Genomic DNA, 26,379 nt, shown 5'->3' with positions numbered 1-26,379 from the left:
CCAGGTACAACTAGGCAGCTGGGGATTGGAATCCGCAGCACAGGTTGGCCTGAGCTTTCTGGGCCCCACTGCTGCGAATTGCAGTCTGCAGCCGCCTCAGAAAATGGCATTTTCATAGAAGCGCCATCTTCTGGCGCTGTATCCAACTCTTCCAGCACCTGCCTGCTATACCTGGCTAGCATACAAAAATATGGCGAAACTCACGTCCTTTTTTTGTAGTTTTTTGGCAAAAAAAATAAAAAATGCTTCCCTGGATTTTCCATTGCCAGTGAAGGTAACACCAAGCAGTGGGGGTTAGCAGCCAGTAGCTGCTTGGATTACCCTTAGCTAGCAATACAAAAAATGCAGCGGGAGCCCATATTTATTTTTTTAATTATTTATTTAAATAACTAAAAATAAAATGGGCTTCCCTGTATTTTGATTGCTGGACATCACAGTGCTGTAAAAATAAATCTTTAAAAAAATGACGTAGCGCTCCGCGGTATTTTTGATTCTCAGCGCAGATAAAGCAGACAGCTATGGGTTGCCACCCCCATCTGCCTGCCGTTACCTTGGTTGGCAATCAAAATACAGGGAAGCCCATTAATTTTTTCTATTTAAAAAATAGTTAAAAAAAAAAATGACGTTGGGTCCCCCCATTTTTGATAGCCAGCTAGGGTAAAGCAGACGGCTGTAGCCTGAAAACCACAGCTGACAGCTTTACCGTGGTTGGGGATCCAATGTGGAGGTCCCCTCAGGCTCTTTTTTATAATTATTTTATAAATATTAATAATTACACAAAAAAAGTAGGGTCCCCTCCAAATTGGATCACCAGCCAAGGTAAAGCGGACAGCTGTGGTCTGGTATTCTCAGGGTGGGAAGGTCCATAGTTATTGGGCCTTCACAGCCTAAAAATAGCAGGCCGCAGGCACCCCAGACGTGGCGCATCCACTAGATGCGCCAATCCTGGCACTTCACCCCAGCTCATCCCGTGCCCTGGTGCAGTGGCAAACGGGGTAATAAATCGGGTTGATACTAGCTGTAAAGTCACCTGAGATCAAGCCCAGCAGTTTGTGATGTCATGGCGTCTATTAGATACCCAACATCATAAACTGTCAGTACTAACAAAAACAAAAAATCGACAAAAGAAATTTATTTGAAAAAACAGTCCCCAAAACATTTCACCAATTTATTGTAAGAAAAAAAATAAAGGGGTCCCACGACGACTCTGGACCGTCTAGAATATGGGGGGGAGACACTCAGGGAACGTATCCCCCATTTTCTAGGAGTGCGGACCCTTCATGTGAGGAGTGTGGGTGCAATGAATCTGCACTCACTCTCCCCGGGTCGACAGCAGCAGAGTCCATGTCGTAATGGTTGCTACCAAAGCTGCAATGCCCTGCTCATGAGGTAAGGGCATGCCTAATCAGGAGAACTACTGTAGAGGAAGCTCTGCTCACTGGTATATAGGTGCTCAGAGGTAATAATAGATAAAATTAGTGAGTAACCTCGGCACTCTAAATCTCCCAGACTAAGTCAGTAAGTCACAATGGATAGTAATGCAAAATCACTCTTTATTGGTCCGTATTAAGAACATTTTTTTTTTCATAAGCATATATGTTTTTGTCCAAAACAAGTTACAAATGACGTTTCGGCCTGAGCCTTCGTCAGATTGGACTTATCTGCATGTAATCATGAAAAATGACAATAATCAGTATCACATAAGAGTGAGAGAACAATAACATAAACTCGAACAATGTAGAGGTACAATTGGGATGCAGCAAAAAAATTGCAACACAGCAAGAAATGAAACACATGATACAAATGTCATAATACAGTACAAGGACAATATAGTAATGACAAATATGGGGTCAGAGTAGACTTAGACAGCTCTGGTACGAAAGAGATGTCAATCATAAAGTAACATGTGCAGTAGGTGCAGAGCTACAGTATGCATGGCAGAGCTAATGGGTAGACCGACCATAGAAAAAGAACGGAGAAAAAGTGGAGAAAAAGTGGAGAAAAAGTGGAGAAAAAAGTGGAGAAAAAAGTGGAGAAAAAAGTGGAGAAAAAAGTGGAGAAAAAGTGGAGCACCCTTTGGTGCCTTTCATATGGCACTAAGGGGTGCTTAGCTTTGTATTTTGCCAAAAAAATGAAAAAAAAAAAAATGACGTAGGGTTCCCCCTAGTTTTGTAGCCAGCTAGGGTAAAGCAGACGGCTGCAGCCTGCAGACCACAGCTGGCAACCTCACCTTGGCTGGTAATCCAAAACTGAGGGCACCCCACGCTGTTATTTTAAATTAAATAAATAATTTAAAAAAAAAAAAAAAAAAAACACGTAGGGGTCCCCCAAAATTGGATCACCAGCCAAGGTAAAGCAGACAGCTGGGGCCTGATATTCTCAGACTAGGGAGGTCCATGGTTATTGGACTCTCCCAAGCCTAAAAATAGCAGGCCGCAGCCACCCCAGAAGTGGCGCATCCATTAGATGCGCCAATCCTGGTGCTTCGCCCCAGCTCATCCCGCGCCCTGGTGCGGTGGCAAACGGGGTAATATATGGGGTTAATACCAGATGTGTAATGTCACCTGGCATCAAGCCCTGGGGTTGGTGAGGTCAGGCGTCTATCAGATACCCGACATCACCAACCCAGTCAGTAATAAAAAAAAAAATAGACGACAAACACATTTTTATTTGAAAAAACACTCCCCAAAACATTCCCTCTTTAACAAATTTATTAGAATGAAAAACAAATCCAGGTCTGCTGTAATCCAAGGGGTTGCCATGACGATCCACACTGTCCCAGTCAATGAAGAGCAGGATGTTCCCCATTGGCTGGGAGAGCAGTGCAGTGACCTGAGCTAACATCAATGGGTCAGCCCAGGTCACTGCAGGGGATGACAAGTGCTGCTGTCAGCGAGGTACATTACCTGCGCTGATCTCCAGCACTGCCGACAGCCCGTCACTGAGTTCAGTGACCGGCGCCTTCACAGCCAAATATCGCGAGAGGTCCGTGACGTCACCGCTAGTCAGTCTCGGGTCGGAAGCAAGAGGCGATGTGACAAGCGGCGGCCATGGAGGACAGTGACAGCGCTGAGGTCGGGATGGCGGGACTTCATCACCGCAGGTAAGCCGAGCGGGGGGGGGGGGATGTGTGTGTGTGTGTGTGTGTATGTATGTGTACGTGTGTGTGTGTATATGTGTACATGCCGCGGGCAGGAGGGGGCGGAGTGATCTGAGCGGGAAGTGTGGGCTTCCTGCACGTAACTAAGATAAACATCGGGTTACTAACCAAAGCGCTTTGCTTGGATACCCGATGTTTATCTTGGTTACCAGCTTGTGGCAGGCTGCCAGCGATGGCTCCTGCACACTGTAGCTGTAAAAAGCTTTGCTTTTTGCTGCTAGAACCGTTCTCGAACGTATCTAGAACTATCGAGCTTTTGCAAAAAGCTCGAGTTCTAGTTCGATCTCGAACAGCCCCAAAAATCACTCGAGCTTAGAACTGGAGAACCTCGAACCGCGCTCAACTCTACTGGTGACATCCGAGCAGTGCGACACACTGAACTCGGCAGCAGCGGTGCTAGTAACATCACTGGCCATGAGAAATGACAGGCAGTGACCCAGCAATAGCGATGTGCACCGGCGCCAGGAAATAAGTTATCGGGGGGAAATCTTCTTTCCCAGTGAAATAAATATTATCCTTTCTGACATCAAGAAACATTTTTTCTTCTTTTTTTCCCCTCACTAAGCTTTATTGACAACATTTTCTTTCTTGCTGGCCCAAAAAGCCACATCAAAACCACATCTGGTTTTTGATACTTTTTTCGCTACAACGTGCAGATTTGGTGTAAAAAATGTCTGCACCAATTCTGCAGCGTGTGCATGTAGCCTTATAATACACACTCAAGGGGCAGTCCACTCCGTTGAGTTATTGCTGCTCTCGGTCCGGCGTCTCTTCCATCTTAAACGACTGCCGTCCTCCTTCTTCTGAGGCCCCTGTGCATGATGGGTCCTACGTCATCCACGCAGGCTGGCATTGCGCTCCTGTGCTTGCACTCTATGATCTGCCCGTAGTATTGTAGTGTGCATGCGTGGGTGGTCTTTGACCTTTCATCGCACCTGCGCATTTTAGTACTTGATCTGCCCTCAGCGGCGCAGATCAAAATGCACTTGCGCAGGACCACAATGCCGGCCTGTGTGGATGACATAAGTCCTCAGAAGAAGGAGGACGGCGTTCGCGCAAGATGGAGGATGCACCGGATTAAGAGCAGCGACACCCATCAGAGGTGTTTTTTACGTTATACAGAGCAGCCTGGACACTTATATACAGCATTCTGGAATGCTGTATACAAGGGATCACTGGTGGTGGCCGCAGCTCATAAGGGAAAATCCTGGTGACAGGCTCCCTTTAAACCTCTTTGCAGGCCAAAAAACTAGAGCATAGTATTAGTAAATTTGGCCTGTTTTACAAACATCCTTGGTCACAACTGCATTTGTAGTTTCCTAAGTATCTAAACCCCTTATTAAATATGGCACATATTATGCATGCCATAATTCTGGCTCACAGTTGTTAGTAAATCTACCCCTATAATCTAAAAGAAGAAATTTCTGCTGTTGTATAGATGAAGACAATGGGGCGCCCCCTCTTCCTCACTGCTCACAAGCAAAGGAGTGGATCAGAGACTAAAGGTAACAGCGCTAGTGATGGGCAGACCCAGACTGTAAATGATCCAGATCCAATACTCAGGAAATAAACAAATATAAAGGAAAAATAAAGAAAATAAGAATGAAGCAAGTGCTTCATACTTACAGAGTCTCCCTCCGGCATGGCTGTAACTGCTCCACATGCATATCATTCTTCTTCTGAGGCCACTCATTATTGTTCATCCATATGCACTGTTTTCCCCACCCACCGGGAGTCCCGGCATCTGTGATTGGTTGCAGTCAGACATGCCCCCAGCCTGTGTGACAGCATTTGACTGCAACCAATCACAGGTAATGTCTGCGGGTCTTTATCGTATAGTAAAAATAAATAAATTGGCATAGGGTCCCCCATAATATGATACCCAGCACAGATAAAGCATACAGCTACAGGCTGCAGCCCACAGCCGTGCGCTTATCTTGGCTGTGTATCAAAATAAGAGAAACCACATACTTTTTTTTAAACTATTTAAATAAATAATTTTAAAAAACCAGCGTGCAGTACCCCTGTGAGGCAAACCCCGGGATATGAAGATGAATTATGACTTCCAGTCATAATCGCTCATCACTCCCTGGCAGTGCCCCCTCCCTTCTTGTTCTCAATGTCCAGCATCTGTGAAGGTGTCACATCCCATGGCCATCTCCTATGATATGGAAATTAGGTGATGTGGGAACAATGGACACAGGATGACTCCCTGCCGTGACCCTGTGGTAGGAGCTGCTATCTAATTAGCAAGCTTGGAAGTATCCAGACAGAACGACTCCAGTAAAAAATGGTTCATATCTCGCAAGCCATATTCCCGATAAATATGGCAACCATAAAAATGGTGTCTCCGCATGCGGACGATGCTGGCACACCCTTTTTATGGGAGCGGGAGCTTGGGAAATACCCCAGGCGTGATATCAGCCAATGGGGAACTAGTAGACAAGTCATGAAACCTCTCGTTCTGTAGCTAAATTCATAGCTGTCACAATGAGAGCGTCGGCGTCCGCCTACGACGCTCCCAGGCAAAGTTATGGCCATATTCCATGTTGTGGATTGTCCATAACTCCAGCCAGGGGTGGAGCAGTGCTCCCTCTGAGGTCACTAAGGTAGGAGGGGACCTGGATTTGCCCAGGTTGATAACCCTACTTCGGCCATTTTCCAGTGTTCTTTCGCTGGGGGTCACGTGCAGGAAACATCTGTGGGAGTTCCTAGAAACCTGGTCTACAGCGCCCCCCTGTGGCCAGACGCACAAGGTAACTGATTGAATTGCATACCTGTTTGTAAACCATGCTTTATCTGTAACTGTACTCTGACATATGTATATTCTGTAGATTCCCTATTGTATATATTGTAGTTTCTAGTGTGCTTTAGGCTGATTAAATTATATAATTAATCTTGGGCTGTTCTGTTATCTCGATCTTGAATCCCACGTCTGTGTGTTCGGCTAATAGTTACCGTGAAGCGGTTGGTGGCAGCGAGTTGTGCCAAGGATTATTGTGGGGAGGCCAGTGAGATCCGGGGAGGTTTTATATATTCCGCCCGCGGAGGTCGGGGGAATATATACCCTACTCTCACCGGGGACCCTTCAATAATCGGCATAAGTAGTATAGCGGCCTCCTTGCTTATTGTCGGGCAATTCCATAATTGGCCTGACTATAAGAGGGGCGCTAGAGAGCGCGTCACGTGCTCTGTCTGTCGGTCGGGAGGTATAAAGGAGGGGTGACCCCACTTGTTACCCCCCGATTGTGACGTACTGGTAGCCAGCGCGGGGGATTTCTGAGTGACTCCCCCGGTGGTTCGTGACATATTGGTGGCATAGCGGTGGGATCGAGATAATAGTGTGTGTGAGTGTGAGACCCATACTCCCAGACACTAAAGACTGCCTGCAGCAGCTGTGGCTGCTGGGGTCTTCAGACTAGACCAACACTAGAGTGTCAGAGTGCAGATACTGTAAGGTGTGTGGAGGCATCAGGTGTCAGTTCTGTGTCAGTGACCAAAAGTCTGCAAGAATGGCTGAGAGCACCAGGAGCAAAGCCAAAGGAATGGCCGATGCTAAGGCCAGAGACGATGAGGAGGTTGTCCACGAGTCCTCCAGGAGCCAGACGCCAGAGAACAGCTCTGCAGAGGACATCGCACAACCTGGCACTGCTGGACAAAATGAGGAGGAGCTCGCCCAAGGGTCCTCAACGAGCCAGATGCCAGCCCTCCGCTCTGAAATGGACAGTGAATCACCTGGCTCTGCAGCGTGCCGCAGATCACCACTTGCCAATCCCTCCGGCCTGAGAGGTGCAGAGGCCCTCCTTCAAGCTGCCTTGGCCAGGCTTATGGCTGGAGACCGGGATACCTACGAGATACTCATGGCCGAGCGTGGGCGACAGGCAGCGCGTGACGCTGAGGCTGCGGAGCGGCAAGCAGCGCGTGACGCTGAGGCTGCGGAACGGCAAGCAGCGCGTGAGGCTGCGGAGCGGCAGGCAGCGCGTGAAGAGCGAGAGCGAGAGCGACAGGCAGACCGTGACTACCAGCTGCAGCTAGCTCAGCTCCGGCCCTCATCAGCCACATGTGACCTTCAAAACACCAAACTTCCAAAGGTCCGTGTTGAGGACTTCCCAGTGCTGGAGAAGGATGGAGACTTGGACTCTTTCCTGACTGCTTTTGAACGGACTTGCTTGCAGCACCATCTGGACAAGGATCAGTGGGCCAAATACCTGACCCCCCGTCTAAGGGGTAAGGCCCTGGATATCCTTGGGGACTTGCCTGCTGAGGCAGATCAGGGCTACGACACCATCAAGCGGGCCCTGATCCAACAGTACAACCTCACTCCAGAGTCCTACCGCAAGAAGTTCCGGACCCTGCAAAAGGGACCAAAGGACTCCTGGGCTGACCACCGGCGGGCACTTGCCCGAGCTGCCGACCACTGGACCCAAGGCCTGCAGCTTTCCACCGGACCGGAGATCCTGGACTTGTTCATCACGGAGCAACTCTTGTGGAACTGCCCTGAGGATCTCCGCCAGTTCATCCGAGACCAGAAGCCAAAGGGGTCCACGGCTACAGCTGCCCTGGCCGATGACTACACCAACAATCGGGCTCCTGAGGCCAGGAGAGCAGCCACCAGCAGCACCTGGAGAGGGGGTAAGATGAACTCTGCGACTGCCCCACCTGCCCCTAGACTGCAGGGGGTGTCCCCCTCAACTCCCCTCTCCAGGCCCGTGGCAGAACCAAGACGGTGCCACCAGTGCAACCTACCTGGACACTTCAAGGCCATGTGCCCTCAGCGTCCCAAGGCCCCGGCTCCGTCCCCGTCCCAAGGGCCGCCCAAGGTGTATTGTGTGGGTGGGGGTGGTGGTAGGTCCCTGGACAGCTTCCAACCTGTCACCGTCGGCCGGTCTGTGACCATAGGACTGCGAGACAGCGCCTCGGAGGTGACTCTGGTGCGGCCTGAGATGGTGTCCCCCCAAGACTTGATCCCTGGAAAAACCCTCGCTGTCTCCGGGATTGGAGGCATTGACCCGGCGCTGCCTGTTGCTGACATTTATGTGGACTGGGGCGCAGGGCGAGGGGTGAGAGAGGTGGGGGTAACTGATCGGATCCCTGCAAACGTGCTACTTGGGACAGATTTGGGGCAGATAACCTCCCAGTTTGGGCCCCCCCCAAGGGCTGAACCTTCAGCCAGTACTGACATGACTCCTGACAATGTTAATGTGTTATCTATGAATGATGTAAGGGAGGAGGGAGTGAACTCTGATATTTCTGCTTGCACAGACACCATAGACACACACACAGCTGCAGCTGTGACAGGGGAGGGGGTCAGAGAAAGGTGTGACAATGCCTCTACAAGTAACCAGCCTGTGAGCTGGGATCTGTTGCCCTCTGCAGGGATAAGCAGAGAGCAGGGTGCTGCAGGGGGGGGACCAGTGTGTGGGGTGGGGGCTACCACAGCAAATGTGGGGTCCCCAGAGATTTCACAGCGGGGTTCTGTTGCTGCAGGAGGGGAACAGGCAGGTGAGATTGGGGCCGGTCCAGGAGCGGAAGTGCTCCCAGGTAAGATCTCGGTGCATGGTTCCCCCACAACCGGGGTGTCAGGAAGCCAGGTAGGTCTGCCTGAACCGGCGACTTGGTCAGGAACGGAGGAGGAGCAGGCACGACCCACGGTCGCAGCGGCTGTGGCCGCTGTCACCCGCAGTGGGAGTGCTGGAAGCCAAGGGGCCTCCCGGAGGTCCGATAGCTCTTCCCCTTCTGACCAAGTGGCAGCCGAGTCAGGTGGAGGCCAGGACACAGGTCCCGGGGTACTGACCGAAGATGTGACAGTCTCGTCGATTCTGGCCACATCTAGTCAGGGGTTTCAGGCAGCGTTAGAAGCTGACGACAGCCTGAAAGCTCTAAAGGAGCAGGCGGCACAGCCTCCCTCGGACTCGGACCCGGAGCGAGTGGTCTGGGACCAAGGACGGCTGTACCGGGCCACGGTCCAGCAGGGTTCACCGGAGGCGTGGCCCAGGGACCGACAGTTGGTGGTACCCTATCCGTTCCGGACGGAGTTGTTGCAGATCGCACATGAGATTCCGATGGCCGGACACCTAGGGATCGCTAAGACCAAGGCCAGGTTAAACCAGCATTTCTACTGGCCAAAAATGGGGGCCGATGTGGCTGCCTACTGCCGTTCGTGTGAAACCTGTCAGAGAGTGGGGAAGGCGGGGCCACGCCCCAAAGCCCCACTGGTATCTCTGCCCATCATCGATGAGCCTTTCAGGAGGGTGGCTGTGGATCTGGTCGGCCCGCTGGCCATCCCCAGCAGCTCCGGGAAACGCTTCATACTGACGGTAGTGGACTATGCCACCCGGTACCCAGAAGCAGTGGCCTTGTCGTCCATTCGGGCTGACAAGGTGGCCACCGCATTGCTGGAGATTTTCTCCCGAGTGGGTTTTCCCCAGGAAATGCTCACTGACCGGGGGACCCAATTCATGTCCCAGCTGATGGAGGCCCTCTGTAAGCAAGTCCAGGTGCGACATCTGGTGGCCAGCCCGTACCATCCACAGACTAATGGCCTGTGCGAGCGGTTTAATGGCACCTTAAAGCAGATGCTTAAGATGTTGGTCGACTCCCATGGGCGTGACTGGGAGCGGTATCTCCCACACCTGTTATTTGCTTACCGGGAGGTTCCACAGGCCTCAACAGGATTCTCACCGTTTGAGCTCCTGTACGGGCGACGTGTGCGGGGCCCCCTGGCTCTGGTGAAAGAGGCTTGGGAAGGGGATTTGGCCACCCCTGGAGTGTCGGTTATCGAGTATGTCATGCGCTTCCGGGACAAAATGCAGGCCTTGACGCAACTGGTACACGACAATATGGCTCAAGCCCAGGCCGATCAGAAGCGTTGGTACGACCAGAACGCTTGTGAGAGGACCTACCAAGTGGGTCAAAAGGTGTGGGTACTGGTCCCCGTACCACAGGACAAGCTTCAGGCAGCCTGGGAAGGCCCATACCTCGTGTACCAGCAGCTCAACCCTGTGACGTACCTGGTCACCCTGGACCCTGCCCGTGGAAGGCGGAAGCCCTTCCATGTGAACATGATGAAGGCACATCATGAGCGGGAGGCATGTGCGCTCCCCGTGTGCAACCTGCCCGAGGAGGGAGAAGCGGAGACCCTCTTGGATATGCTAGCCCAGGTTAGGGCAGGCGGATCCATTGAGGATGTGGAGGTTGGCCACCAGCTCTTGGAGGACCAACGGTCCCAGCTGTGGGCCACCCTACACCCCTTCCGGGGGTTGTTTACCAACCAGCCCGGAAGGACTAACTTGGCTGTCCATCACGTGGACACTGGGGATCATCCCCCGATCCGGCGTTCAGCATATCGGGTCTCCCTGGAGGTGCAGCAACACATGCGCCAGGAGATTGACGAGATGCTGAAGCTGGGGGTGATCCAGGCATCCAACAGCGCTTGGGCCTCGCCTGTAGTCCTCGTCCCTAAGAAGGACCGAACCACTCGGTTCTGCGTGGACTACAGGGGGCTCAATGCTGTCACGGTCGCCGATGCGTACCCAATGCCACGCATCGATGACCTGCTCGATCAGTTGGCCGGGGCTCAGTACCTGACCATCATGGATCTGAGCCGGGGATATTGGCAGATCCCCCTGACTCGCAAGGCCAGGGAACGCTCTGCCTTTATTACCCCATTTGGACTGTACGAGTCCACGGTGATGCCATTCGGGATGAGGAATGCCCCTGCCACTTTCCAGCGGATGGTCAACACCCTGCTCAAGGGACTTGAAGGGTACGCGGCCGCGTACCTGGATGACATTGCCGTCTTCAGTCCCACCTGGGAAGATCACCTAGAGCATCTAGCACAGGTGCTCAGGCGGATCCACCAGGCAGGTTTGACCATCAAGCCGGGAAAGTGTCAGCTGGCCATGAGCGAGGTCCAGTACCTCGGTCACCGGGTAGGCGGGAGAACACTGAAGCCCGAGCCTGAGAAAGTGGAAGCCATCGCATCCTGGCCCACCCCCAGGACCAAGAAGCAGGTGATGTCCTTCTTGGGGACCGCTGGGTACTATAGGAGGTTTGTTCCATGCTATAGTAGCCTGGCAAAGCCCTTGACGGACCTCACCAAGAAGAAGCTGCCCTCTGCAGTCGATTGGACAATGGACTGCGAGACAGCCTTCCGGGCCCTAAAGGACGCCCTGTCCAGCCCGCCCGTGCTACAGGCAGCCGACTTCACGCGGCCGTTTGTAGTCCAGACCGACGCCAGTGACTTTGGCCTCGGTGCGGTGCTCAGCCAGGTGGACTCTGCGAGCCAAGAGCACCCAGTCTTGTACCTGAGCAGGAAGCTGTTACCACGGGAAGTGGCCTATTCCACGATGGAAAAGGAGTGCCTGGCCATAGTGTGGGCCCTGCAGCGTCTGCAACCCTATCTATACGGGCGCCACTTCATCGTGGAGACGGACCACAATCCCCTCAGCTGGTTGCACACCGTCTCTGGGACGAATGGGCGATTGTTGCGATGGAGCCTTGCGCTCCAGCAATACAACTTCACCATTCGCCACAAAAGGGGCCGGGACCACGGTAACGCAGACGGGCTGTCCCGACAAGGAGAGGTCGCGGACGGGCGCACGGGGGAACACCGGAGTGTGCTGCCCCCTAGCGCCCTCAAAAGGGGGGAGGTGTGAGGCAAACCCCGGGATATGAAGATGAATTATGACTTCCAGTCATAATCGCTCATCACTCCCTGGCAGTGCCCCCTCCCTTCTTGTTCTCAATGTCCAGCATCTGTGAAGGTGTCACATCCCATGGCCATCTCCTATGATATGGAAATTAGGTGATGTGGGAACAATGGACACAGGATGACTCCCTGCCGTGACCCTGTGGTAGGAGCTGCTATCTAATTAGCAAGCTTGGAAGTATCCAGACAGAACGACTCCAGTAAAAAATGGTTCATATCTCGCAAGCCATATTCCCGATAAATATGGCAACCATAAAAATGGTGTCTCCGCATGCGGACGATGCTGGCACACCCTTTTTATGGGAGCGGGAGCTTGGGAAATACCCCAGGCGTGATATCAGCCAATGGGGAACTAGTAGACAAGTCATGAAACCTCTCGTTCTGTAGCTAAATTCATAGCTGTCACAATGAGAGCGTCGGCGTCCGCCTACGACGCTCCCAGGCAAAGTTATGGCCATATTCCATGTTGTGGATTGTCCATAACTCCAGCCAGGGGTGGAGCAGTGCTCCCTCTGAGGTCACTAAGGTAGGAGGGGACCTGGATTTGCCCAGGTTGATAACCCTACTTCGGCCATTTTCCAGTGTTCTTTCGCTGGGGGTCACGTGCAGGAAACATCTGTGGGAGTTCCTAGAAACCTGGTCTACAGCGCCCCCCTGTGGCCAGACGCACAAGGTAACTGATTGAATTGCATACCTGTTTGTAAACCATGCTTTATCTGTAACTGTACTCTGACATATGTATATTCTGTAGATTCCCTATTGTATATATTGTAGTTTCTAGTGTGCTTTAGGCTGATTAAATTATATAATTAATCTTGGGCTGTTCTGTTATCTCGATCTTGAATCCCACGTCTGTGTGTTCGGCTAATAGTTACCGTGAAGCGGTTGGTGGCAGCGAGTTGTGCCAAGGATTATTGTGGGGAGGCCAGTGAGATCCGGGGAGGTTTTATATATTCCGCCCGCGGAGGTCGGGGGAATATATACCCTACTCTCACCGGGGACCCTTCAATAATCGGCATAAGTAGTATAGCGGCCTCCTTGCTTATTGTCGGGCAATTCCATAATTGGCCTGACTATAAGAGGGGCGCTAGAGAGCGCGTCACGTGCTCTGTCTGTCGGTCGGGAGGTATAAAGGAGGGGTGACCCCACTTGTTACCCCCTGATTGTGACGTACTGGTAGCCAGCGCGGGGAATTTCTGAGTGACCCCCCCGGTGGTTCGTGACAACCCCCAATTTTGATATCCAACTATGATAAAGCCCGACACCTGGGGGCTGGTATTCTCAGGCTTGGGAGACCCATGCTTATTGGCTACAGCCCAACCTAAAAATAGCAGCCTGCAGCCACCTGAAATTGTTGCATCCATTAGGTGTGACAAGCCTGGGGCGCTTTACCCGAATCTTCCGGATTGCCCTGGTGCAGTGGCAATCGGAGTGATAAGGGGTTAATAACAGCCAACAGCTGCCATTAAGCCCTAGATTAGTAATGGAAGGTGTCTATGAGACCCCTCCATTACTAATCTGTAAGTGAAAAGAAATAAACACAAATATCGAAAAAAATCCTTTATTTAAAATAAGAGACAAAAAGCACCCTTTTTCACCACTTTATTAACCCCAAAACACCCCTGCAGCTCCGACGTAATCCACATGAGATCCCACGGCGATTTTAGCTCTGCTATATTTGAAGCTTACAGTGAGCGCCATAGAATAATGATCACCTGCTGTGAACTGCAGGCAGAAACTGAGTCAACCACGTGATCAGTTTTTTTATTAACCCGGTTTAGACCCGCTAGTCCAAGTTATCTGCGAGTCCGTCCATCACTAAAAAGGACCCCAAATGCAACCCCTCCCCCCACCCACTGATAGTGCAAGTGGGCATCGTAGCTTGTTACCTGACCTAAGTTGTTACCTTTTTCACCAAAAAATATGATACAGCATAGGTAAAAAGGTGGTGTACATTAGGGGTCTGACTTAATAGAAAGTGCATTTTCTCAGTTACATATATTGTTTGCGGACCATTCACATATTACAAGGGACAAATGGTGATATTCATTATTATTATATATTCTGACGTCGGCCCAGCAGAAGTTACAGTCACAAGATTGCACTGCGGGACCAGAGTGGCGCTGAAAAAGCATGAAAATGCCAGAGAGCAAGTATAATACCAGGACAGGGGACTTATATTTAAAGCGCCACTCCAGTGTTGAAAAAAAACAAACAAAAGCAAAATGCTGGAGTGGTGCTTTAAAAACAAAACAAATAAAACGTCCTTGTATTTGTAGGATTTATCTTGAATTTGACAGGTTTCTTTTCTGAGTAAATGGAACTTGTTAGATCTTATTCAGTTTCATCCCTGTCAGCAAAAACAGGTGTTAATTCCCTCATTCATCCATGCTGCACACACACCATCTGTAGGTGTCTCCCGTATCGCCTGTTGTGAAACAAGAAAGAAAGAAGACACGTCCTCCCTATAGTGAAAAGCCCTGTGGATATGTTTTATCGCAAGAAGCCTTTTAATACTACTTACAAAATAAACATTTGTCAAAATGCACATAAAAACTTGTGGCAATGTCAGCCGCCTAACTCAGAGATTCACCAGGATACACGGCAACTAAAATCAGACTAGTGGAATGCGACAAAAAAAAAAATTGCATTCCACTTGGACCAATGTTACTCTATGGGGCCATTCCCATCTGCGATTTTTTTCTCAGCCTTAGGCCCCTTTCACACGTCAGTGATTCTGGTACGTTTGTGCTTTTTTTATACGTACCAGAATCACTGACATACGCAGACCCATTCTAATCAATAGGTCTGCTCACACATCAGTGATTTTTCATTGAACGTGTCTCCGTGCAGCGTGCACCCTTGGCCGTGATTCTGCACGGAGACATGTCAGTTTTTGGCATCACTGATGACCCACGGACCAAACTATGGTGTGATCAGTGAAACACGTACAAGAAAATCATGGACATATTAAATATTAAAAATGTTCAACTTACCTTGCCTGCGATTCGCTGTGCCTGCTCCGCTCTCGGCAGCTCCTGCCTGGCTCATGAATATTCATGAAAGCAGGAACTGCCGACCAGGAAGTAGGTGCTGAGAGCGGTGGGCGGACGCTGCAGAGCCAGAGACTTCAGCACCATGGACAGCAGCAGTGAAGGCAGGTGAGTAATGTCCATATGCAATCACGGGATCACGGATTGCACATGGACAACCCACGTGTGCCGTGAATCACGGAACACGGAGGGACATGTGCGTGTTTTACACGTCAGTGAAGAACGTCAGTGTTTTTCACTGACGTGTGAAACGGGCCTTAATCTGACTGAGAAAACTATCGCAGCATGCTGACAGTTCACTTGCACCCATACAAGTCCAGGGGTGCGAATAAAGCATCGGACTGCACTCGGATGACACTGGAGTGCAGTGCGATAATCTAATCAGCTGACAATGGAGTAGATGGAGAGTATAATCCCTCCCTCTCCTCTGCAGCTGTGATCTGATTGCAAGATTGGATCAGTCACATGTCAGTTCTCACTCGCATCACTCGCAACACAGCGGGAGCTGAGGGTTATTAGCATATCGCATCCTATGCTCTTGCATCAGATGCCATACACTTGTGTGACCCCAGCCTTAGGCAAGGTACACAGGGACATATGACTCGTCCGAGGAGCACAATGCCCAGACTGGCTGGCGGCTCTGGTGACCCAAGCATGACAGCTGCATAGAAATACATGCTGACTTGCTCAGGTCAGAAGAGCCGCCGGCCAGTTCAGGCATTGCGATCCTTCCCGGGCACAACGAACTACAAACTCAGACTTTAGGCTCAGTTCACATGTCCATTCAGATATACTCTTTTTCTATTTCTTTTTAGGAACAGAAAGAGTAAAGGCCGCTTTACACGCTGCGATATCGTGACCGATATTGCTAGCGTGGGTATCCGCCCCCATCGGTTGTGCGACATGGGCAAATCGCTGCCCGTGGCGCACATCGCCCAGACCCGTCATACTACTTACCTGCCCTGCGACGTCGCTGTGACCGGCGAACCGCCTCCTTTCTAAGGGGGCGGTTCGTTCAGCGTCACAGCGACGTCACAGCTGAGTCACTGATCTGCCGCCCAATAGAAGTGGAGGGGCGGAGATGAGCGGGACGTAACATCCCGCCCACCTCCTTCCTTCCACATTGCGGGCGGGAGGCAGGTAAGGAGAGGTTCCTCGTTCCTGCGGTGTCACACGGAGCGATGTGTGCTGCCGCAGGAATCAGGAACAACTTCGTTACTGCTGCAGCAACGATATTAGAGAATGGACTCCCATGTCACCACCATGAACCATGAACGATTTTGCATGTTTTTGCAAGGATGCAAAATCGCTCAAAGGTGTCACACGCAACGGCATCACTAAAGCAACCGGATGTGCGTCACAAATTCCGTGACCCCAAAGAGTTCGCTTGAGCGATGTCACAGCGTGTAAAGCGGCCTTTAGGGTATGAAAACACATTACATGTTAGGTGCAAAAATTTCTGCATTTTTTGGCAGGTAAAACGCAGAGGCAAAAAAAAAGCGTTTTCGGAGCAGATTTTCCCACTTAGGATGACTGAATCTACAAAACGCTGAAAAAATTGACATGCTGCAGATATATCATATATACTCGAGCATAAGCAGAGTATTTCTGCCCATTTTTTACGCAGAAAACACATCCCTCAGCTTAAACTCGAGTGAGATTCCCATATAAAAATTCTTCTCACCTGTCCTCTGTTCCCGTGGTGTCCTCAGCTGCATCTTGCAGTCTACAGGCACACAGACCCCTCGGTTATCTCGTCCAGTGCACGCAGCTGCAGCTGCCATCATGGCTTTACTGCAGTTGAATGCTTTGCGGCATCGTAAAGGATTCAACTGCAGTAAGCACTGACAGCAGCGACGGGCACAATGGGGCACATTACTATAAGGCAGAAGGATGGGGCACATTACTATAGGGCAGGGGGATGGGCACATTACTAAAGGGCAGAAGGATGAGGCACATTACTATAGGAGACAATATGGGCACATTACATTTTACTGGTATATATTTTTATTTTTGAAATTTAACAGTTGCTGCTGCATTTCCCACCCTGGGCTTATATTCGAGTCAATAAGGTTTCCCAGTCTTTTGAGGTAAAATTAGGGGCCTTGGCTTGCAAGGAAAAAATAAGCAATGTATGCATGGAACTTCAGGATTCCCATTCACTTTGCTGGCATCAGGAAATTGTGACAAAACTGTGCAGAAGAAAACGTGACAAATCTGCAATGTGTGCACAGGCCCTAATTAGTCACTTGTATCAACTATGCACTACTATGCAAATGGAAGTAGGGGAGACCTCATTGCTTATTATGGGGTTAGTCTGGATTCTAGATATTTAGAAAGGAAAAAATTCAACATGCTGGACTTCACTTGTTTCCAGTCCAAAAACAGAAAAATACTCTAAAAAAAAAAGGAGGAAACAGCAATAGTGACCTAAGATTAATAGACCATAGCATATAGCGGTGACAATTACAGCTCCCTGCAGCACCCAGATAACTGGAAGCGGGTGGCTGCGGAAGAACAAAGCTTCATCTTCTCTTTAAACCCTTCACACCTGAGCCTATTTTCACCTTTCTGATCAGGCCAAATTTGACAATACTGACCAGTGTCACTCTACATGGTAATAACTCTGGAACGCTTCAATATAGTCCAGTGATTCTGAGACTGTTTTTATCATGACTCTTACTTCCTGTTAATGGTAAATTTTGGTGGATGCGATTATTTATGAAAATTTTTTTTTTACAAAAATGTAAAATTTCACAATTTTCACATTTTGAATTTTTATGGATTTAACCCTTGAGGACCTTGGACGTATCGGTTTGTCCTATTTGGCGAGGATTTCCCGACCTTGGACATACTGATACATCCTACTAATTGTGCGGACACAGGAGCTGTTCCCACGCGATCGTTGCCGGTAACTCGGCTTACATGATAGCCAAACCCTGGCTGTCACAACCAGGGATGATCCCCACGCCGTTGCTGACTGTTCAACCCCTATATGCCGCAATAGATATTGATCACAGTATTTAGGGGGCTGGGAGAGGGAGTGCGCTCCCTCTCCTGTTCAAATGGTAACCCCGCGACATCATCGCGCGGGCCCTATCGTTGCCATTGTGACTCGAGGTAGTCATGACAACCTCCGGGTCACCCAGCTACGGAAAGACTCCGAGATTGTGCCAGGAGCATGATCTCAGAGGCTTGTGTCAGTGCATCACTGACAGCTATAATGTATTGCAATGCTAGTGCATGGTCACACATTATACCAGCAAGCAGGACAATAAAGGCTAATGACCCATATAGGGACTAAGTAAAAAAACCAAACAAGGAGACTAAAAAAATATTTACAAAAAATCTGAAGAAACAAACAAACAACCCCCCTAAACCCAATAAATTCAGTGGTACCTCGGTTTTCTTTGACATCGGTTATCGTTGATTTCTTGCACTAAAATGTTGCTTCGGTTTTCGTGGATTGGCTCGGATTTCATTGCTTTTGTCGGCATGCCCATGTGACTACGCTGTTAATTTTGCGACAACCAAGAGTGATCCATTCATTCTCCTGCTCTGTGTGGCATTACAGTGCCTTGCGAAAGTATTCAGCCCCCTTGAATTTTTCAACCTTTTCCCACATTTCAGGCTTCAAACATGAAGATAAAAATTTTAATGTTATGGTGAAGAATCAACAACAAGTGGGACACAATTGTGAAGTTGAACAAAATGTATTGCTTATTTTACACTTTTTTTAAAAAATAATAACTGAAAAGTGGGGCGTGCAATATTATTCGGCCCCTCTACTTTCAGAGCAGCAAACTCACTCCAGAAGTTCATTAAGGATCTCTGAATGATCCAATGTTGTCCTAAATGACTAATGATGATAAATATAAGCCACCTGTGTTTAATCAAGTCTCCGTATAAATGCACCTGCTCTGTGATAGTCTCAGTGTTCTGTTTAAAGCACAGAGAGCAGCATGAAGACCCAGGAACACAACAGGCAGGTCCGTGATACTGTCGTGGAGACGTTTAAAGACGGATTTGGTTAGAAAAAGATTTCCAAAACTTTAAACATACCAAGGAGCACTGTGCAAGCAATCATATTGAAATGGAAGGCGCATCATACCACTGCAAATCTACCAAGACCCGGCCGTCCATCCAAACTTTCATCTCAAACAAGGAGAAGACTGATCAGAGATGCAGCCAAGAGGCCCATGATCACTCTGGATGAACTGCAGAGATATACAGCTGAGGTGGGAGAGTCTGTCCGTAGGACAACAATCAGTCGTACACTGCACAAAATTGGCCTTTATGGAAGAGTGGCAAGGAGAAAGACATTTCTCAAAGATATCCATAAAAAGTGTTGTTTAAAGTTTGCCACAAGCCACCTGGGAGACACACCAAACATGTGGAAGAAGGTGCTCTGGTTAGATGAAATAAAATCGAACTTTTTGGGCACAATGCCAAACGATATGTTTAGCGTAAAAGCAAAACAGCTCATCACCCTGAACACACCATCCCCACTATTAAACATGGTGGTGGCAGCATTACGGTTTGGGCCTGCTTTTCTTCAGCAGGAACAGGGAAGATGGTTAAAAATTGATGGGAAGCTTAATGGAGCCAAATACAGGACCATTCTTGCAGAAAACCTGTTGGAGTCTGCAAAAGACCTGAGACTGGGATGGAGATTTGTCTTCCAACAAGACAATGATCCCAAACATAAAGCAAAGTCTACAATGGAATGGTTCACAAAAACGTATCCAGGTGTTAGAATGGCCAAGTCAAAGTGCAGACCTGAATCCAATCGAGAATCTGTGGAAAGAGCTAAAAATTGCTGTTCACAAACGCTCTCCATCCAACCTCACTGAGCTCCAGCTGTTTGCAAAGGAAGAATGGGCAAGAATTTCAGTCTCTCGATGTGCAAAACTGATAGAGACGTACCCCAAGCGACTGCAGCTGTAATCGCAGCAAAAAATGGTGCTACAAAGTATTAAATTAAAGGGGACGAATAATATTGCACGCCCCAATTTTCAGTTATTTATTTTTTTAAAAAGTTTAAAATAAGCAATAAATTTCGTTCAACTTCACAATTGTGTCCTACTTGTTGATTCTCCACCATAACATTAAAATGTTTATCTTTATGTTTGAAGCCTGAAATATGGGAAAAGGTTGAAAAATTCAAGGGGGCCGAATACTTTCGCAAGGCACTGTATGTATCACCCTACTCGTCAGTTTCAAAATGTATGTAACAAATGTAAGAAAATGTATTTATTCTTTACATTAATGTTTTATATTCATTTAATATTAATTTTATATTAATTTCCTTTTGGTTTTAGTATTAAACACTATCTTTATTCTCTATAAAATATATATTTTGTATTTTGGAGCGTCTAAAACAAATGAATTGGATTACATTGATTCCTATGGAAATAATTGCCTCGGTTTTCCTGATGTATAAAACGGTCACACTAGTTACCCCTTTCAGTGGTCATAGTAAAAAAAAAAAAAATACACTCACAACGTAGTAAAAACATATCTTATCATACAGCTGACAAAAAAAGTGGAATAAAACATGATCAAAAAAGCACATTTAAATTAAAATGATATAGCTAAAAAGTCATCTTGTGCCACAAAAAAACAAGCTGCCATACAGCTCCATCGGTGAAAAAATAAAAAAGCTATAACTATTTTTTTTCTTTCTATAAGATTGTTTTTACAGTATAAAAGCAGCATAACATTATATATATATATATATATATATATATATATATATATATATATATATATATATATATATATATATATTGTGAACGTTGCGCCCTGCAACGTGGGGGTTTCACTCGCTTGCAGTGGTGTGAGGTAGCTTCAGCAACACACGTACACAGTCTCTTCATAGAAATTCTGGCAGTTTATTAAAAACACTCAGCATAAACTGCCCTCAAACATAAACAATAAGTCCATAATGGAAGTTTAGCAACTTCCCCACTCTCTGGCTCCTGCCAGCATACAACTCTAGCCAAGGTTCCTTCCAGCACCCAGGGCCCTCTGCAGACCCCTGTCTGTCTCTCCTCCAGGAGAGATTCGGCCCTACAGCCCTGGCCTGGCTGCACTCACCTCAGACTCAATATCAGAGCCTTGTGATCAGCCTCCATGCAGGCTGAAACACCCAAAGCTCCCGGCTCTGCTCTCACTTGTTTCCAGTCCACACACTGGACATCTAGAGCCAGTCTCTCTCTAGACTGCCCCAGACACACTTTTGTAATACAGCCGGTTGATACCTCACATACCCTCCCCCTCTGTTCAAACCCGTAGGGGAGAACACTTGCCAATGACCTGGGGCCGCGAGACAGGGCATCCCCGCTGCCATGCCCCACCAGTTGAGAGGGCCGTCCAAGAGCAGTAGTCCCTGAGGCATCGCCCGACACTGTCACCAAACCCTGTCTGGTCAACCTAGGGTTAAAGGACGTCCCATTTCCAGACCGTTCTCTCCCTGACCTCCTCCCAGGGTCACTGCAGTAGAGAGACACGTCCCCAGTCAAACCTACAGTCTTGTCCGAACCTAGGCTTTCTCGAGTACCCCCAAGGCTACTGTCGGGAACTCTAAGCTGATAGCGGCCACTATCTACAGTACATTGTAGGTTACCTCTCTGTCGGCGATTCCTTTTATCGCGCGTCTGAACTACTGGACCGACACGCCATCTTCCACTTCTTTCCCCTGAACAACGGGTGGAAGACGGCTGCTGTCCCCCACACAGTTGGCGAAGCTGCTCCTTAATTTTCAGGCTTTCTTGCCACAACCGCTCCATGTCACGTACATGGTGTACCCGATATTCAATAAGGCTTCGAATGTTTCCAAGACTCTCTACAGTCCCGACACAAACAAACGCAACCATACCAGCTTCCCTGGGTATCTTGCTCTCATTAGCAGCAGGGATTCTTAATCTCACCAATCCTGATTTATTCACCATGTCTTGCATGACTCGTCCGGTTTTTCCAATGACTCTCCCCACCAGAGCCCGGGGTACTTGGACAATATCTTCCGCCAGACTCTGCGCTTTCCTTTTATACTCTAGCTGTCTAGTGGCTTCTTCCTTTTGCAGTTGGACCTGCCACTTCATACGAACACATCTGAAGTGCATGTCCTTTAGAATAGCCACCCGCTGCCCAGTAATTTCACTGGTGGACAATATCACTAACTGTTCAGCCCCTGGGGTACAGTAGACCTCACACGCTTCCACAGCTCTCTTAAATTCGTCATGCATGCACTCGGTGGCACACGCTTCTCTTAAGTCCTTAGGTATATCCACCATGCACTTGACTACAGAAGTCTCATTCATCCCTGCCACATGCTTGTCAAGTTTAGCTTCCAGAGTCAGCTCTCTTTTGGCCTCCTCTGCTTCAACATGTTTGGTCAGGATTGACACTCGCTGCTCCATCTGCTCCAAGGCTCCCTGGGACTTGGACTGGTACTCTGCCAAGCGACTTCGGAGCTCAGCCACTTCTTTCTCCAGCTCCCTTACTCGACTCTCAGTAGCCTGCCTAAGAAGTATCTCTTGTTGCAGATGGTCTTTGCTCATCCTCTTGAATGAGTCTTCACTTGCGGACCTCTCTGGTCTAGGACACACTATTTCTGAGGCTTCTTCCATCTCAGTTTCAGAACGTTTGGGTTTCTTACACACCTTACCCACGACCTTCTCTATATCCTCCATCGTGGTTTTACCAAGCAGGTCAGGCAGGCTCCCAGTCCTGGATGAGACCTCTGGTCCAGACTTCACCTCCTCAGAGGCTCTCTTCACTTCAGCGCCAGCTGTTTCTTGGTTCTTCACTGCATTATCTTCCACTTCCTCTGGGGTCTCTGCAGTGTCACCCTCAGCCTGGGTGTCACACCCTTCAACATGGCACTCTGTTCCTTTTAGAGATTTGGGGCTAAATTCGCTGTCATCCACCCCAGCACTTGGTAGTTCACCAGTCTGCTCACCACGACTGTTGGGGATTATTCCTTCCCCCACACTCTCTAGGATTCCATTTCCTATACCACTCTCGCCTGACAGACTATCAACTTCACACTTTGAAATCATAGGGACCACCACCATTACGTCCTTGGTTGGCTCCTTCTCTGCACTTGCAGCCCGCTGATTTCTGTCGTCACAATGTGTCAGTTCAATCTCTGATTCCTCAGTCTTTTGTAGGATATCACCGTCTGACTCCACCGTAGCAGTTGTTACTAGCACCATGTCTTCATTAACCAGGCATGTCACTTTCTCTGCTTCCTCAGACGGCATACCCTGTGCCCCCTCTTGGCGCTTATTACGTCTTCGGCGTCGGGAGGAAGTTTTGCCCTTCTCGCCCATCTGTACCACACTGTACTCGTTTGTCACCTTACTAGAGTCAGTGTCTTTACTGGAGTCATCATCACTCCCCCTGGTATCCTGGACTATCATGTCCCCACTTAACCAGATATCTGCCTCCCTTTCTGGGGCTACCCCGTTTTTAACGGTCACACTATCGGTTATTCCCTTAGTCCTTATGACACTAAGTTGGGTCCGTCCATCATTTTCTTTGGTCACCCCTAACTTAGGACAGTCAATTTTAGGAGGTGCTATCTCCTCCTTACCACACATAACTGCACAACAAGGACCCCTTTTCACCTCCCAATGTGGTGGGGTTTCCTTTGGGCTGTTCCGGCTCTTACACAAGCAACCGTATACGTCCCCCTGCTTCCACAAGTGCCAAGTCCCAACCTATAATAATTGGGTGCAGTAAATCTGAGACTACTCCAACATCATGAGAACCACTGTCCCAGGCTGTCTTAATGACCACGCTGGAGACCGGGTATTCTGTCTCATTACTGTGGGTGCAGCCGACGTGGATCTTCCTTCCAGGAATCAAGTGGACATCAGAGGTGGCCCTCACCAGGGTCACTAAGCTCCTTGAGTCTACGACTCCTGTTACAGATTCCCCATCCACTTCCACGGAACACAGACGTGGCTTCTCGTCGGATGGGTGGTCTATATTGCAAAAAGGACACTTGTGGCATGAACACTGTTGTCCCTGGCTACAGTCCATCTGCGCCACTTCACCCTTGGATTTGGGATGCGCCGCACCCTTTTGGGGGACCACCGCTTTCTGGGACTCCATCCCCTTATGGGCCTCCACCCCCTTATGGGCAACCACCCCTTTATGGGCAACCACCCCCTTATGGGCAACTATTCCCTTCTGGGACTCCGCCCCCTTTTGCGGTTTCCATGCAATGTCCTTAGCCCCCAGTTCACACCGTTTGCCCTTGTCTCCCTGGGCACCCAGTGTCCATACTGGCCCCTGAAGGGAACGCTCAAACTGGTCCATGGCTGTGACATCGCTACACACCGACAGCTCCTGCTGTCCCTGGACCAGGAACTGGTACAGCTCCTCCACAACATCCGCAGGGACCATTCCCTCTTTTTGGCTTTTAGCCCCCACTGCTGTCACTGGACCTCCAGGCACATGCTGTTGGTGCTGCAGCAGCTGGTTCAGGAGCTCCTCCATGCTGTAACGAAAAAGAGGCACAGGAGGGGCGCTCCAATGGGTAATACCCGGTGGTCAAAGACAGGGGGGGGTTAGAGAACCACTAACCTTTCCGGGTTGTACTGCCCGTACAACCAGGATCTCCAGCCTGTGGTGTATCACTGCTCACCAAGCAGGGCCTTGCAATTCCGGCTGGCCTGGAACCTCCAGTCGCTGGACTCTCGCCACTGCAGCACGGGTCCCCAACGACCTGCTGATTCACCGCCAGGTGCTTGAGAGCGCTGTCCCTGTTCGTGGACCCGCCGATCCACCGCCAGCTGCTTGAGTGCGCAGACAATTTTCGTGGACCCGCCGATCCACCGCAAGCAGTCCGTATCCACAGGAATATGTCCTAGGCCGTTGCCCCTAGCAACCAGGCTGCGTTGCCCCTAGCAACCGGACCGCATGCCCGCATTCGAGACACCATATGTGAACGTTGCGCCCTGCAACGTGGGGGTTTCACTCGCTTGCAGCGGTGTGAGGTAGCTTCAGCAACACACGTACACAGTCTCTTCATAGAAATTCTGGCAGTTTATTAAAAACACTCAGCATAAACTGCCCTCAAACATAAACAATAAGTCCATAATGGAAGTTTAGCAACTTCCCCACTCTCTGGCTCCTGCCAGCGTACAACTCTAGCCAAGGTTCCTTCCAGCACCCAGGGCCCTCTGCAGACCCCTGTCTGTCTCTCCTCCAGGAGAGATTCGGCCCTACAGCCCTGGCCTGGCCGCACTCACCTCAGACTCAATATCAGAGCCTTGTGATCAGCTTCCATGCAGGCTGATACACCCAAAGCTCCCGGCTCTGCTCTCACTTGTTTCCAGTCCACACACTGGAAATCTAGAGCCAGTCTCTCTCTAGACTGCCCTAGACACACTTCTCCCAGGTTCAGAGACAGGATTGCTTTAACCCCTGGAGCCACACCCACAGGTGGTAAGGAGTGTGTAATCAGCATCACACACCCTTCCATGGCTCTGCATGTAATGCAATCCTATGGAACCACAGGTCCCAGCCAGCTTCACATTGCAGAGCACCCACGCTTCTGCAAAACATACCGGCCCTTTGTAATACAGCCGGTTGATACCTCACAATATATATATATATATATATATATATATATATATATATATATATATATATATATATATATATATATATATATACACATACATACAAATATAAACCTGGTATCGCTGCAATATAGTACTGACCAAAAGAATAAAGCTGTCTTTTACAATACGGTGTACAGCGGAACAAAAAAAGTACGGTGATACAACAAAACCCTTTATTTTGTTAAAAAGCGGGTTGTTTTTTAGTGTTATAATAGCCAAACCTAAAAAAAAAACAAAACAAAACAAAAAACAATCTATATAAATCTGGCATTGCTGTAATCGTACTGACCTGAGGAATAATGTCTCCTAATCACTTATAAAACATGGTGAATGGTGTAAAAAACTAGTAATAAAGCAAATTCTTCAACTGCTGCTAATTTGTTCATACTGCCTTCCAAAGATCGCAGTACGGTGCGGCTCACATTTTGCTTGCGCTGTACGCTGAGCACTTACACCGCGGATTATGTGTACGGTAAATCTCTGAAAAATGTGATTCAGACAAAATTCCAATGGCAAATTCTCTGTGCTGGGGCAGAGGGTGTCACTTTGAACTCCCATCTGGCCTGTGGTCCAGCAGTGGCCATTTACTTACGCGTGCACAAAAGAGTGGTCAACAACAGTTTTCTGCACCTTTTAAAAGATGAACATCGCTGAACAGAGGCCAAATGGAGTCTGCAGTAACTCTGCTGCCTCATTGTAGTGAATAGATCTGTCAGGCATTTCACCTGAATCAAGTATTTCGGAGATATAGATGGAAACCCTAATATATTTGGTCAGCAGAGGGCACAGGATAAATGTGAACTGATCCAAAATGTT

This window comes from Anomaloglossus baeobatrachus, chromosome 3 (genome assembly GCF_048569485.1).
Source record: "Anomaloglossus baeobatrachus isolate aAnoBae1 chromosome 3, aAnoBae1.hap1, whole genome shotgun sequence".
In the NCBI taxonomy this organism is placed as follows: Eukaryota; Metazoa; Chordata; class Amphibia; order Anura; family Aromobatidae; genus Anomaloglossus; species Anomaloglossus baeobatrachus.
Note: the sequence above shows the minus strand (reverse complement) of the source record.